Source organism: Vombatus ursinus, unplaced genomic scaffold, assembly GCF_900497805.2.
Source record: "Vombatus ursinus unplaced genomic scaffold, bare-nosed wombat genome assembly UNPS02014839.1, whole genome shotgun sequence".
Taxonomy (NCBI): Eukaryota; Metazoa; Chordata; class Mammalia; order Diprotodontia; family Vombatidae; genus Vombatus; species Vombatus ursinus.
The window spans coordinates 6,810,918-6,825,209 of record NW_020954617.1 but is presented as its reverse complement, the minus strand read 5'-3'; the positions used below and the strand labels follow the sequence as shown (position 1 = coordinate 6,825,209).

At 36.8% G+C, this 14,292-nt stretch overlaps 1 protein-coding gene across 3 annotated transcripts in view; it reads right to left on the bottom strand.

The window, feature by feature from the left end:
* Window positions 1-14,292, bottom strand: part of KLHDC10 (kelch domain containing 10) — a 55,321-nt gene that overhangs the window by 15,616 nt on the left and 25,413 nt on the right. The gene's annotated exons all lie outside the window — the stretch shown is intronic.

Sequence of the window (14,292 nt, the reverse complement as noted above, 5' to 3'; positions counted from 1 at the left end):
TTTCATTATACATAAGCCATATAATTATTTTTCTTGTTTTAGTAAAGCTATGATGGAAAAACTGTTTTAACTAGAAATTATAACAACTGCAAAATACCCCTCAACGAGGTCAAAGACAGAAAGGCCTCACGTACACCAAAATATTCATACTTTTTGTGGCAGCCAAAGTAGAAACAAAATGTGCGCTCACTGACTGGGGAACAGTTGAACAAATTGTGACATATTAATGTAATAGAATATTATTGCTCATGCAAATGACAAACATGATGAATTCATAGAAGCCTTGGAAGACCTGTATAAACTGAAAAGAGTAAAGCAGAACTAGGAGAACAATATACACGATGAAAAAAATGTAATGAAAACAACACTGAAAAGTGGCCAATCTGATTAACTGTAATGATCCCCTCTTGGCCCACAAAGACAAATGATGAAATACATTCTCTCAGCAGAGAAAAGAATAAAGAATGTTGCATATGCTATCAGATGGTCATTCTACTGGTTAGTTGGGCGTGCTTAACTATTTTTTCAACATTAAAAGGAGGTCTAATTGGGTCAAGAAAGACATATAATAAAAACAAAAGGCATCAAAACAGTGAAATTTTTTTAAATGTTTTTTTAAGAATAAACACAAGACAACACAGTACCCACAGAAAATATACCTGAGAAAGTCAATTGCAGGTTTAAAATGATTAGATGCAAGAAATGTGTAGTCTGTACTGGCTACTCTCCAAAAATCAGGACCTGGAACCATGCTTTATTTTGAAATAAGTTTTTATTGATATTTTCTGTTTCTTACATTACCACAGTATCCAACGTGTCCCACTCTTCCACCTCCCCTGCCTGAGGGCCTTCCCATTGACAAACAGTATATTTGGAGAGGGGGCAGAAAGTCAGTTGATCCCTATATTTAAAAAGTCTCAAAATGTTAATACCTGTGGACCTCTCACCTCCACAAAGGGGGGAGTTCAGGTATCTTCTCATAGCTCTTCACAGCAAGTCCAATTTGGTCTCCATAATTTTGTTACATTTCGTTTTTATTTGGGGGAAGTGGTTATTCCTCCAACTTTATATTGTTGCAGTCACTGTGTGTGTCGTTTTCTTGGCTCTGCTTATTTCACTATACATCAGTTCATATAGATCTTCCCACGCTTTTCTGTATTCATTACACATATCCTTTCTTATAGCACAGCAATATTCCATTACATTCAAATTACAGGCATCTAATTTATTTCCAATTATTAGCTATCACAAAGAATACAGCTATAAATGTGTTTTGGAGTATATGGAGTACCAACGGCTTCAAGCCTCTGCGTACAAGTCCAGTAATGGAGTCTCTGGTTCAAAGGGTATGTTCACTTTAGTCACTTTATTTGCATGATTTCAAATTGCTTTCCAAAATGGCTGTACTATTTCACAGCTCCACCAACAATGTATTGGTGCATTTATCTTTCTACAATCCCTTCAACATTGCCTGTTTCCATTTTGTGTTATTTTTGCCACTTTGCAGGGTGCAATGGAATCATGTTAGAAAGCATTATGAGAAAAAAAAACCTAACAACTATGTAAGAATAAAGGAATCACTGACAGCTAAATTATATAGATGTTAAATACTGATATAAAACTAACAGCACAGCAACTAAATTAAAGGAAATTATTGTCATCAATTAATAATAATTAATTGATTTATTATTAATAATTAAGTATTGTTATTAAATTATTAATGAAGAGCAAATGATTAGCTGAGAAAATCATCAATAGTAGGAAATGTCAATATCTTTTCAGAATATAATATTCTGCAAAAAAAATTCAGGCAAACAAATAAAAAAGTTATAGAAATACGCAGAATCCTGGGGATAGGGGAATTCATTGATAGATATACGGAGAGAACTAAATCGGTTAATTAAAGAATTTTTTTTTATTAAGTCTTCTTATCTCACCCAGGCTAGAAGTGCAGTAGTCACTCACCAGCCTGATTCCACTATTGATAGTTATACAGCTTTGACCTGATCTATATTCTGATGGGCAACCCACCACCACCATGTGTTATTGCCACACTTGGCATGAATACCTGATTGGCTTTAGCAGACTGCAACTCAGAACTCCCTAGGTCAAGAGACCCACCTGCCTCCCAGGTAGCACAGATTTCTGGCATGCCCAGAGTGAATTTACTTTTTATTCAAATGTAAATAGAACATTCCCATTAGGGAAAGAGGGTGAAATGAATTGGCAAATGTAGGTGATGTGAAAATAAAAGTATCAATAAAAATGTGATCACATTCTAAGCCATAAAGAATGGATAAACATAGAAAAAAAGAAAATTATAAATACTACATGACAGACTATACCTCAATTAAAATGTAATCAATAACAGATAAGTTTAAAAGAAGCAGACTGAAAGGGAAAACAAATGATTTGCTTTAGAATGGTAGGGAGTTGGTAAGTAATGACAGAAATATTAAAGAAAGAAAAGAACATCCATGAAACATTCCAAAATACACAGCATCAAGCAGAAAGATCAAAAGTATCACACCTAATCATTCACAAGCATTTACTGAATGACTACTACTATGTTTTATCTAGGCATTATGCTATAGACTGAGGATGCAAGAACAGTCAATGAAGCAATCCCTACTTACAAGATTATATTCTGAAGGGGAAGACAAGTGTATATATAAGCATATACGCCTAACTACTATAAAGAGAATAAATAAAAATGGATATATGGTTAAAAACAAGTGAGTTTCAGTGGGAGGCACTAACAGTTCAAGGGCTCATGAAGGGTTTCATGCAAAAGATAATGCCTGTGCTAAGTCTTAAAGGAAAAGACATTCAAAGAGGCAAAGGTGAGGAAGAACACTCCAGGCATGAGATAACCAGTACATGGAGAGGCAGGAAATAGAGTGTCTTGCGGGAGAAACAGAGAAGCCAGTTTGCTGGATGGATCATAAAGTACAGGAGGGGTCATAAAATACAAAGCTAGAAAGATAAGCTGGGACCACTGGCGGTATGAGGCTTTAAAAGCTAAATGGAGGAATTTATATTTTATTCTAGTGACAACTGGAAGACATTGGAGTTAGCTAAGTAGCAGTCATATGGTCATATCTGTTATAAACCTGGATGACTAAAAGAATGGTGGAACATTCAACAGAAATAAGTAAGTTTGAAAGAGGGGTGGGGTGAGTTTGAGATATATCTGGGCTGTCTAGTTTTAAATATCCAATAGGCAACTGGTGATGTGGGACTGAAGCTCAAAGGAGAAACTGCGGTTAGATATACAGATTTCCCTGCAAGCTCCTTGAGGGCAGGAACTATCTTGCATGTTTGTATTTGTATGCACAGTGTCTGGCACACAATAAGTCTTTAATAAATACTTTTTTTAAAAAAATATTAATTTATGTGGGAGTCATTGACATAAAGATGATGAAAGCACCAAGAAAGTATAAAGAAGACTATGGGGCCTAGCATAGTCTTCAGGAACACCCACATTTAGAGGCATGATACAGATATTTAGAAGGAGAGGATAGGCAATAAGGAAAAGAACTAGGAGAGCATATTCAGGAAAGGTGATCAACAGTGTCAAATACAGCAGGTAAGTCAAGAAGGATGAGAGTAAAGGGGAAGCTAGGTGGCGAAGTGGGCAGAGCTCTGACCTTGGAGGACCTGAGTTCAAATCGGTCCTCAGACACTTAATACTTACTAACTGTGTGACCCTGGCCAAGTCACTTAACCCCAATTGCCTCGCACAAAAAAAAAAAAGATGAGAGATGAAAAAAGGAACATCTAGTTTGGCAATCTCGTAACTATGGCAACAGTAATTTTAGTCAAGTGATAAGGTTAGAAGCCAGGTTACAAAGACTGAGAGAAGAGGAGGGCATGAACAGACATAAACAGCTTTTCCTAAGAGTCTGATTGAGAAAGGGAGATTTATAAGAAGAGAACAGAGCCTGGTGAAGACTTTCTGTAAGGATGGCGGATACTTGGACATTTTTCAAGGCAGTACAGAAGGATCCAGTAGATAGAGAGAAGTTGAAGATGGGGGGTGGAGGGGGGATGGAAACTGAGAAGACAGGATCAAAGCCACATGTAGAGAGGTTGGCCTTTGTCTTAGTATGTAATCTAAGGACCTTAGGATGTAACCTACATTTCAACACTGAAGATTCAACACTGAAAAAGAAGTATGTCAAAAAATTCACACTTCTCCAATCAAAATAAATCAACTGTTTACAAAATATAAGAACCCTTAGAGTTATGGTATTGGCCAAATTACTAAATATTTCAAAAATAATATTTCAAGGAAAAAGAAAAAAGGGTATGAAAAAGAAAAAAACTCCTGTTAGGGGAAGTTCAAGTGAAAGAAGCCTATATAGTTATTTAAAAGAAACTTGATTTCAGGGAATTTTTGTTAATTTTAGCTTAATGACAAAAACAAGAACTTTAAAATGTATTGTCTTTCAATACAATTACTGAGGGGAAAAAACCTAACCACTGTGATGCTAATGCAAATGGACATAATTCTCCAACAGAAAAAAAAGTCATAAAATGGATTTAAACACAGAATCCAGAAAGATGCTGTTTACAGGAAATAATTAATCCATAAAAAACTGAATCTATAAGGAACTTATACATAATTAATATAATTTCCCCACTAGAGGAATAAAACATAATGTATTCCTTCCTTTAAAAAGTGTTAACCAGAGGCAGCTAGGTGGCACAATGAATAGAGCAGCCGCCCTGAAGTCAGGAGTACCTGAGTTCAAATCCGGCCTCCGACCAAACACTTGACACTTATTAGCTGTGTGACCCTGGGCAAGCCACTTAACCCCAATTGCCTAAAAACAAAATAAATAAATGAATGAATGAATGAATATATGAATGAATAAATAAAAAGTGTTAACCAGATAAAAAAAGACACTCAGGTACTCTAGTGTTAAAAAAAGATTCAGACTGAAACAGCCTTGAGATACTAATTCCTAGGTATTAGAATGGTAAAAAAAAGAAAAATAGTGATGATCAGTGATGGTAAGGCAGCAGGAAAAAGGCACTAACATATGTCTTTGGTGAGACTATTACCAAGTATAGTCAGTCAGTTAATTAGCATTTATTAAATTAAATATATTATATAATAATTATAATATCTAAATTATGTATTTTATATATAAATTATACATTATAACATATAAATATATACTCTATTAAAAAATAAATTATTAAGTGCCTATTATGTGTCAAGCACTGTGCTAAGCAATAGGAATACAAAGAAAAGGCAAAAAACAAAAACCTCAACCCAAAACCAGTCCCTACTCTCAAGGAACTCAGTATACCAATGGACAAAATACGAAACCAATCGTGTACAAACTAGAGAACTACAGGATAAATTAGGTGTAGTCTCAGAGGGAAGGCACCAAGATAAGATGACAAGTTTGGGTTTTTTTATGTTTTTTTTTTTGTTTGTTTTTTTTGCTAGGCAATGGGGTTAAGTGATTTGCCCAGGGTCACACAGCTACTAAGTGTTGTGTGTCTGAGGTCGGATTTGAACTCAGGTCCTTCTGAACTCAGGGCCGGTGCTCTTATCCACCTAGCTGCCCCAAGGAAAAACTTCTTATAGAAGACAGGACAAGACTTCAATAAACATTTATTAAACACCTACAAAGTACCAAGCACTGTGTTAAGATCTGGAGGTATAAAAAGAGGCAAAAGACAGTCCTTACCCTCAAGGAGTTCACAATCTAAAGGAAGGGCTTAAAGGAAGTCAGGAAATCGAGGAGGGAAAATATTCTAGGTATGGGGAACAGACAGTGAAAATGCTCACATAGGCGATGGAGTGTCTCGTTCAAGGAACAGCAAGGAGGCCAGTGTCACAGGATCCCAGCAAACTATGGAGGGGAGTAAGATGTATGAGTGACGGAAAGGTAGGAAGAGGCCAGGTTATAAAAGGCTTTAAATGCCAAATACAGAATTTTATATTTTATCCTAGAGTTGATGGGGAGTCACTGGAGTTTATTGAATAAGGTAGATGATACAGTCAAGAGGAAGATGCTTTAAGATCAATTTTTTTTGGCAGCTGGGGTTAAGTCACTTGCCCAGGGTCACACAGCTAGTAAGTGTCTGAGGCCATATTTGAACTTAGGTCGTCCTGACTCCAGGGCTGGTACTCTCTCCACTGCGCCATCTAGCTACCCCAAGAAGATCAACTTGACAGCTGAGTGGAGGATAGATTGGTGTGGGGAGACCTGAGATAGGAAGACCAAGCAGCAAACTGCGGTCGTAGTCCAGGTGTGAAGTGATGAACATCTGCATCAAGGTGGTAGCAGTGTCAAAGGAGAGAAGGGATATACACAAGAGATATTACAAAGGTGAAACTAACAGGTCTTGCAACAAACTGGATATGGGGAGTGGGGGGTTGGGAAAAATTGGGAAGTCAAGGATGACAACTAAGTTTCAAGCCTTGGAGACTGGCAGGACACTGGTATCCTTCACAGTAACAGGAAAAATAGGAAGAGAAGAGGGTTTGAGGAAAAGATCACAAGTTCAATAATATACATGTGGTGTTTAAGATGCTTATAGGACATTCAGCTCAAAATATCTGACAGTTGAAGATGTAAGAACAAAGGTCAGAAGGTTAGGGCTGGACAAGTAAACCTGAAGAGTCATCTGTATGGATGGTAATTGAAACCACGGGGAGATAATGTGATCACCAAGTGAAATAGGACAGAGGGAGAAGAGGAAAGAGCCCAGGACAGAACCTTAGGGGGACCCCAAAGTTATCAGGTATGACCTGGATGAAGATCCAGCAAAGGAGACAGATGAGGTAAAGACAGGTAGGAGAAGAACAAGGTACATAGATTTTAGAAAGCAATATGCGAATATACAAAACATGACAAATTGGATTGTACCTTTTGGCCTTACAATTCCATTCCACTTTATCCTAAAAATGTCACAAAAGTAAAGCAACTGTATTATGGGTATTTATAGCTGTTTTATCTGCAGTAGCAATATGAACAACCCATATGCCCGGCAAATGAAGAATGACTGAATAAATTCTGGCATGTTCATGTAGTGAAATATCAATGTAGTATAATATTAAGGTGCCCCAAAGAATGATAAATATGAAGAGCACAGAGATATATGGAAGGACCTATATGGAGTGAGGCAAAGTGATATCAACAGAACCAGAATAACATTCATACTGACTACCATTCTCTTTTAAAAAAAAAAAAAAAGAAAAAGAAAGACAGAAAGAAAAAGCCAAAGGTAACAATTTCCAATAGACTTGGAAAGGGAAAGAAAGTAAATGCCTATTCTTTTTTTTTTTGGCCTGTTAATGTGTTTGGTTCTACTATGTTAAATGCCATGGGTTTTAGGTAAGATTTTGTTATCCCCCCCCCCCACTTTAGTCATCAACTAATTGCCTGTTGGGCATTTCAAACTGGATTATTCAAAGATATCTTAAAGTCAAATATCTAAAAGTAAATTTGTTATCTTTCTCCCTAAATGCCTCCCATTCTTCCAAACCTCCCTATTTCTCCATTCTTCCAGTCTCTCAGGCTCTTATTAGGATCATCCTCAAACCCTTACTTTCTTGCCCCAGTACATCAGCTGGCCAATCTTACCTTTTCTGCCTTGAAAACATCTCACACAAGGCTTCTTCAATTCACTCACAGAAGTCCTCCTCCTTTCTCACCTAGCTAATTTCAACATCCTTCTAACTGTTCTCACTAACTCAAGTCCTATCCATTCCAGACCATCCTACACATTGTTGCCAAAGAAATTTTTCTTAAGGGCAGATATGACTACTTTGTGATTTTCCTACTCAACCAATTCCAATGGCTCCCTACTACCTCTAGGATAAAATATAAACTCCTTGGTTTAGCTTTTTATTTTAATTTCTTTCAGTTAACCAGCATTTCTTTTCTCTTACTCTCACCTCCCCTACCCCACTGAAGACAAAAGGAAAAACAAATCCTTATAAGAAATATGCAGGTCTCTGGTCTAAGAGAGAGATGGCCAAATAACTATTCTTTTATTAAAATGCTGACATTACTAACAAAATGATTAAATTACCTGCCTCTCCCCCTCCACCCTAGAAAAAAGAAATATAGTCAAGGAAAAGCAAATTCCCTAAATGTGTCTCATTTTGCATACTGAGTCTATCACATCTTTTGTCAGGAAGTAGGTAGGTTTCTTCAGGAAGTATGGCTGATCACTGCATTGTTCAAAGTTTTTAAGTCTTTCAAATTTGTTTGTCTTTGCAATGTTGTATTGTCTTGTACTATATTAATTGTCCTCCTGGTTCTGCTTGCTTTACTCTGAATTAGTTCATTCAAGTCTTCCTAGGTTTCTCTGAAACCATCCTTTTCTTCACTTAAAATGTATCATATTCAAACAACATAATTTCTTCAACCATTCCCCAAAAGATGGGCAAACCATCAGTTTTCCATTCTTTGCCACCACAAAAGTGCAGCTATAAATATTTTTGTTCACATAAGTCCCTTTCCTCTTTTGGTATAGGCCTAGTCGTAGTATTCCTGGAGCAAAGGGTTTACGGTTTGCTCAAGTTTTAGGGTATAGTTCCAAATTACTTCCCAGAATGGTCAAACCAATTCTCAACTAAGCCAGTAGCTGGAATTAGTGGGCCTGTTTTCTCAAAGCTCCTCTAACATTCATTATTTTCTTCTTCTGTCATCTTTACCAACCTGAGGGGTATGAGGTGGAATAACAAAGTTGCTTTAATTTGTATTTCTCTGACTACTAGTGACTTGAAGCATTTTTTCCACATGGCTATTGACAGCTTGGATTTCTTCCTTTGAAAACTGTCTGTTCATCTCCTTTGGCGATTTATCAATTGGGCATTGGCTCTTGTTCTTATACATTTCAATCAGTTTCTAACAGATCTTAGAAATGAGACTTTTATCAGAGAAACTTGCTGCAAAAAATTTTAATCAATTAATGGTATCTCTTCTAAACTTCTCTGCATTCAATCTATAACTGCTTTTAACTTAATTTTATTTTTTTAATTAACAAAAATTCACCTCCTCTACATCCTAAATACCCCCTACAAAACAAAACAAAAACCAAAAACAAAATTTTAGCAATAAATATGCATAGTCAAGGAAAACAAATTCCTGCCCTGGCTATATCCAATAACAAAAACAAAAAACCCACATCTCAATCTGCACCACAATTATCTGTCAGAGGTGGATAGCATATTTCATCATGAGTCCTCTGAAATCATTGCTGATCACTGTGTTGATTAGTTCCCTGTCTCCACTTTAAAAAGAACAGAAGGGACAGCTAGGTGGTACAGTGGATAGTGCACCCTGGAATCAGGAGGACCTGAGTTCAAACCCAGCCTCAGACACTTGCCCAGGGTCACACAGCTAGTTAAGTGTCAAGTCCCATTGCCCAAAAAAAATTAAAAAAAAAAAAAAAGAACAGAGTGGAAAGAGCATGAAGGCTCTAGCTTTCATGCAATCTTCTATTCCTCTGCCCCACTTCCTTTTGCTCTGCCCAGAGCGCAATCATAGGCTATCTTTTCTTGCTTTCCTTTTAAACCCTTCTTCACGATCAACTCTCCCTAGAGTCTGTTTTACTTAGGATTACTCTTACCTGTGCCACACCCTGGTAAAACTGTCTTGGCAGATGGGCTAAACCAGGCTGAAGGTTATTGATGGCCTCAAAACCAGTGGTGAGTGAGGGGGCTAGCTCCCCAAGCACATAAAAACCTCCCCTAGCAGAATGGGCAGATGAGAACAATTTGTTCCAAAGGCCATTAAGGTGGCTGAAGGAGGCGCTGTGGAGAGCTTGCAGCTTGGTCAGACATCAAACATACCAAAGCCATCCAGGGCATCCCAAACCATCACCAGTTGTAATGATTTTTGTCTTGCCATTGGACTTCAATGACTATGGAAGACAGAGTGAGGCTGATGATTTGCACAACTCCATCTTGCTTAAATCCAATTCACACCCAAGTCAAGACATCACCCTATGATGTCACTGGTCCTCTTCAAAAACAAAGTAAAAGGGGCAGCTAGGTGGTGCAGTGGATAGAGTTCCAGCCTTGGAGTCACGAGGACCTGAGTTCAAATTTGGCCTCATACACTTGATGCTTACTAGCTGCGTGCCCTTGGGGCAAGTCAGTTAACCCCAATTGCCTAGCAAAAAACAAAAAGAAAGAACAAAAACAAAGTGTAAAAAAACAAACAAAAAAAAGTACAGGGACAGCTAGGAGGCACAGCGGATAGAGCTCAGGCCTTGGAGTCAGGAGGACCTGAGTTCAAATCCGGCCTCAGACACTTGATACTTACTAGCTGTGTGACCCTGGGCAAGTCACTTAACCCTGACTGCCTCACCAAAAAGCAAAAAAAAAAACCAAAGTACAATCAAAAATCCCTCCCTTAATCTATCTTCTCTCTTATTTCTCCCTTTTCTTTCCTTTCCCTTTTTCCCTGCTGAGTATATTCTTACATATAACTCTTTATGTGAATATTCTTCCCTCCTTCAACAAATTCAAATGAAAGTAAGATTCAGGTGTTATCTACTTCCCCCACCCCTTGCTCATTTGTATAGTCATCTATTTGCACACCTAAATTATGTAAGATTAATTTCCTCCTCCCTTCCTCTCCCCCTTTCCCTCCTAGCATATTCCTGTCCTCTCCCTCTTTTCCAAAATTTAAGATTATCCAAACAAAACAAACCACTTCTAAGCCATCTGTCTTAAAAGACTTTTTTTTTTTTAAGTGAGGCAATTGGGGTTAAGTGATTTCCCCAGAGTCATACAGCTAGTGAGTGTTATGTGTCTGAGGCCAAATTTGATCCCAGGTCCTCCTGACTTCAGGGCTGGTGCTCTATTCACTGCGCCATCTAGCTGCCCCTAAAAGACTTTTTCTATGACATCTGATAACGATAGAGTTCTTCTCATATTTGGTTGTAAACAGTTCACCCTCATCTAGTCCCTTACGATTGCTCACTCATATTTATCTTTTAATGTTTCTCTTAACTTCTGCATTTGTATTTCAAAGTTTCTACATAGCTCCGGTCTTTTCATTAGGAATGCTTGGAAGTCTTCTGTTTCATTAAAGATTCATTTTTTCCCTGTAGGATTATACTCAATTTTGCTAGGTAAGTTATTCTTGGTCGTACACCTATCTTTGTCCTCTGGAATATCGTATTTCAATCTCTCCACTCCTTTATGGAAACCTGCTATGATCTTTTAAAAAATACAGTATTTTATTTTTTCCCAATTACATGTAAAAACAATTTATAACCTTCCAAATTATCTCTTTCCCTCCCTCACCTCCCCCTACCCTAAGAAGGTAAGCAATTTGATACAAGTTACATATGTGCAAACATGTAAAGCATATTTCCATATTAGTTATGTTGTGATAGAACAGACCAAAAGAAAAAAAAACTTAAAAAAAAAAAGAAAAATGAAAAATAGTATGCTTTGATCTGCATTCAGACACCATCAATTCTTTCTCTGGATGTGGACAGCATTTTTATCATGAGACCTTTGGAACTGTCATGGATCACTGTAATCTTGAGAATAGTTAAGTCATTCATAGTTGATTATTGTATAATATTGCTGCTACTGTGTACAATGTTCTCCTAGTTTCGCTCATTTCACGATGCATCAGTTCATGTAAGACTTCCCAGGTTTTTTCTGAGAGCATCCTGATCATTATTTCTTATAGCACAATAGCACAATTATATTCAAATACTACAACTTGTTCAGCCATTTCCCAGTTGATGGGCATTCCCTCAATTTCTAATTCTTTGCCACCACAAAAAGAACTGCTATAAATATTTTTGTGCTTATAGGTCCTTTTCCTTTTTTTTTTAATCTCTTTGGGATACAGACCTAGTAGTGGTATTGCTGGATCAAAGGGTATACATAGTATGATTGCCCTTTGGGCATAGTTCCAAATTAGTCTCCAGAATAGATCAGTTCACAACTCCACAAACAGTGCATCAGTGTTCCAATTTTCCAACATCCCCTCCAACATTTATGAATTTCCTTTTCTGTCATATCAGCCAATCTGACAGGTGTAAGGTTGTACCTCAGAGTTGTTTTAATTTGCATTTCTCTAACCAATAGTGATTTAGAGCATTTTTTCATATGACTAGAGATAAGTTTTGATTTCTTCAACTGAAAACTGGCTGTTCATATCCTTTGATTGTTTATCAACTGGGGAATGATGTGTATTCTTATAAATTTGATTCAGTTCTCTATTTATTTGAGAAATGAGGCCTTCATCAGAGAAACTTGTAAAAAAAATTTTCCCTAGTTTCCTGCTTTCCCTTTTTTTTTTTTGGCGAGACAATCAGGGTTAAGTGACTTGCCCAGGGACACGCAGCTAGTAAGTGTCATGTGTCTAAGGCTGGATTTGAACTCAGGTCCTCCTGACTCTAGGATTGGTACTCTATCCACTGTGCCACCTAGCTGCCCCTCCTGTTTTTCTTCTAATCTTGGCTGCATTGGTTTTGTTTGTGCAAAAACTTTTTAATTTAAGGTAATCAAAATTATCCATTTTACATCCCATGACGCTATCTTTTTTTGTCATAAATTCTTTCCTTATCCATAGATATGATAGGTAAAATTTTCCATGCTCCCCTAATTTGCTTATGATATTACTCTTTATGCCTAAATCATGTACCCATCTTGATATTTTCTTGGTATACAGTATAAGGTGTTGATCTGGACCTAGTTTCTGACATCCTGTTTTCCAGTTTTCCCAGCAGTTTGTCAAATAGTGAGTTCTTGTCCCAGGAGCTAGGGTCTTTGAGTTTATCAAACACTAGATCATTATGATCATTTACTATACTGTCTTGTGTACTTAATGTACTTCACTGATCTACCACTCTATTTCTTAGCCAGTACCAGATAGTTTTGATGATTACACTTTATAATATAGTTTGAGATCTGGAATGGCTAGGCCGTTCTCCTTCACTTTTTTTTTCATTAATTCCCTTGATATTCTTGACCTTTTGTTCTTCCAGACACATTTTGTTATTGTTTTTTCTAGCTCTATAAAATAATTTTTGGTAGTTTATTTGATATGACATTGGATAAGTAAATTAATTTAGGTAGAAGAAATTTGCTATGATCTTGACTGTAGCTCTTTAGTACTTGAACTCTTTCTATCTGGTTACAGTTTTTCTTTGAAAAAAGAAAGACAGGTCAAATCTAGACAAATCTATAGGCCATATAAAGTTTGAGAGTTTTAATTTCAAGGTTTCTTCCAAGAGTTGAGTAATGGATTCTTTCTATTTTTATTCTCCCCTCTGGTTCTAAAAGATCTGAGCAAGTTTCTTTTAAGATTTCTTGAAATATGATGTCTAAATTCTGAAGGACTTATGATGAAAGGTGCTATCCATCTCCAGAAAAAGAATGGGTGGAGCCTGAAAGCAAATCAAAAATACTTTCTTCTTTATTTTTTCTTGGGGTTTGTCTGTGTTTTCTTTCACAGCATGACTTACATGGAAATGTATTTTGTGTGACTACACATGTATAACCTATGTCAAATTGTTTGCCTTTTCAATGTGGGGGGAAGGAGAGAATTTGGAATTCAAAATTTGAAAAAAGAATACTAAAATTGTTTTACATGTAATTGGGGAAAAATGAAATCTTAAATTAAAAAAGAAATATGCTGTCTAGGTTCTTCTTTTTGGTCATAGGCAGTCAAAGATTCTTAAATTCTCCCTCTCTGATCTGTTTCTCCAATCAGCTATTTTTGATATGAGATGCCTTACATTTTCTTTTTTTCTGTTCAGTCTTTTCACGTTGTTTTAACATCTTTTTGTTGCCTCATGGATTTATTAACTTCTATCTGGTCACTGCTATCCATCCAGAAGTCTGTTGCTTGGATAAGGTTTCATACTAAGCTGTTAATTCTCTTCCTAATTCTTTCTTCCACATTTTCAAATTTTCCCCTAGTAGTTATTTTTTCCCTAATTCTTTCCTCTAGTTCTTTCATTTCATCTATAAAATCATTTTTTAGCTCTTTAACTCTTTCTTCCACTCCTTTAAAAAAAATTTTTTTTTTGCTTTTTTTTTTTGGCGAGGTAATTGGGGTTAAGTGACTTGCCCAGGGTCACACAGCTAGTGTCAAGCGTCTGAGGACGGATTTGAACTCAGGTCCTCCTGACTCCAAGGCCGAAGCTCTATCCACTGCGCCACCTAGCTGCCCCTTTCTTCAACTCTTCCAGAAATTCTAACTGAATTTGTGCTCAGGTTGTGTAATTGAGCCTTTGCTTATAAGTATTTTAGAGTTATTCTCTTTCGGTTTTGTATCT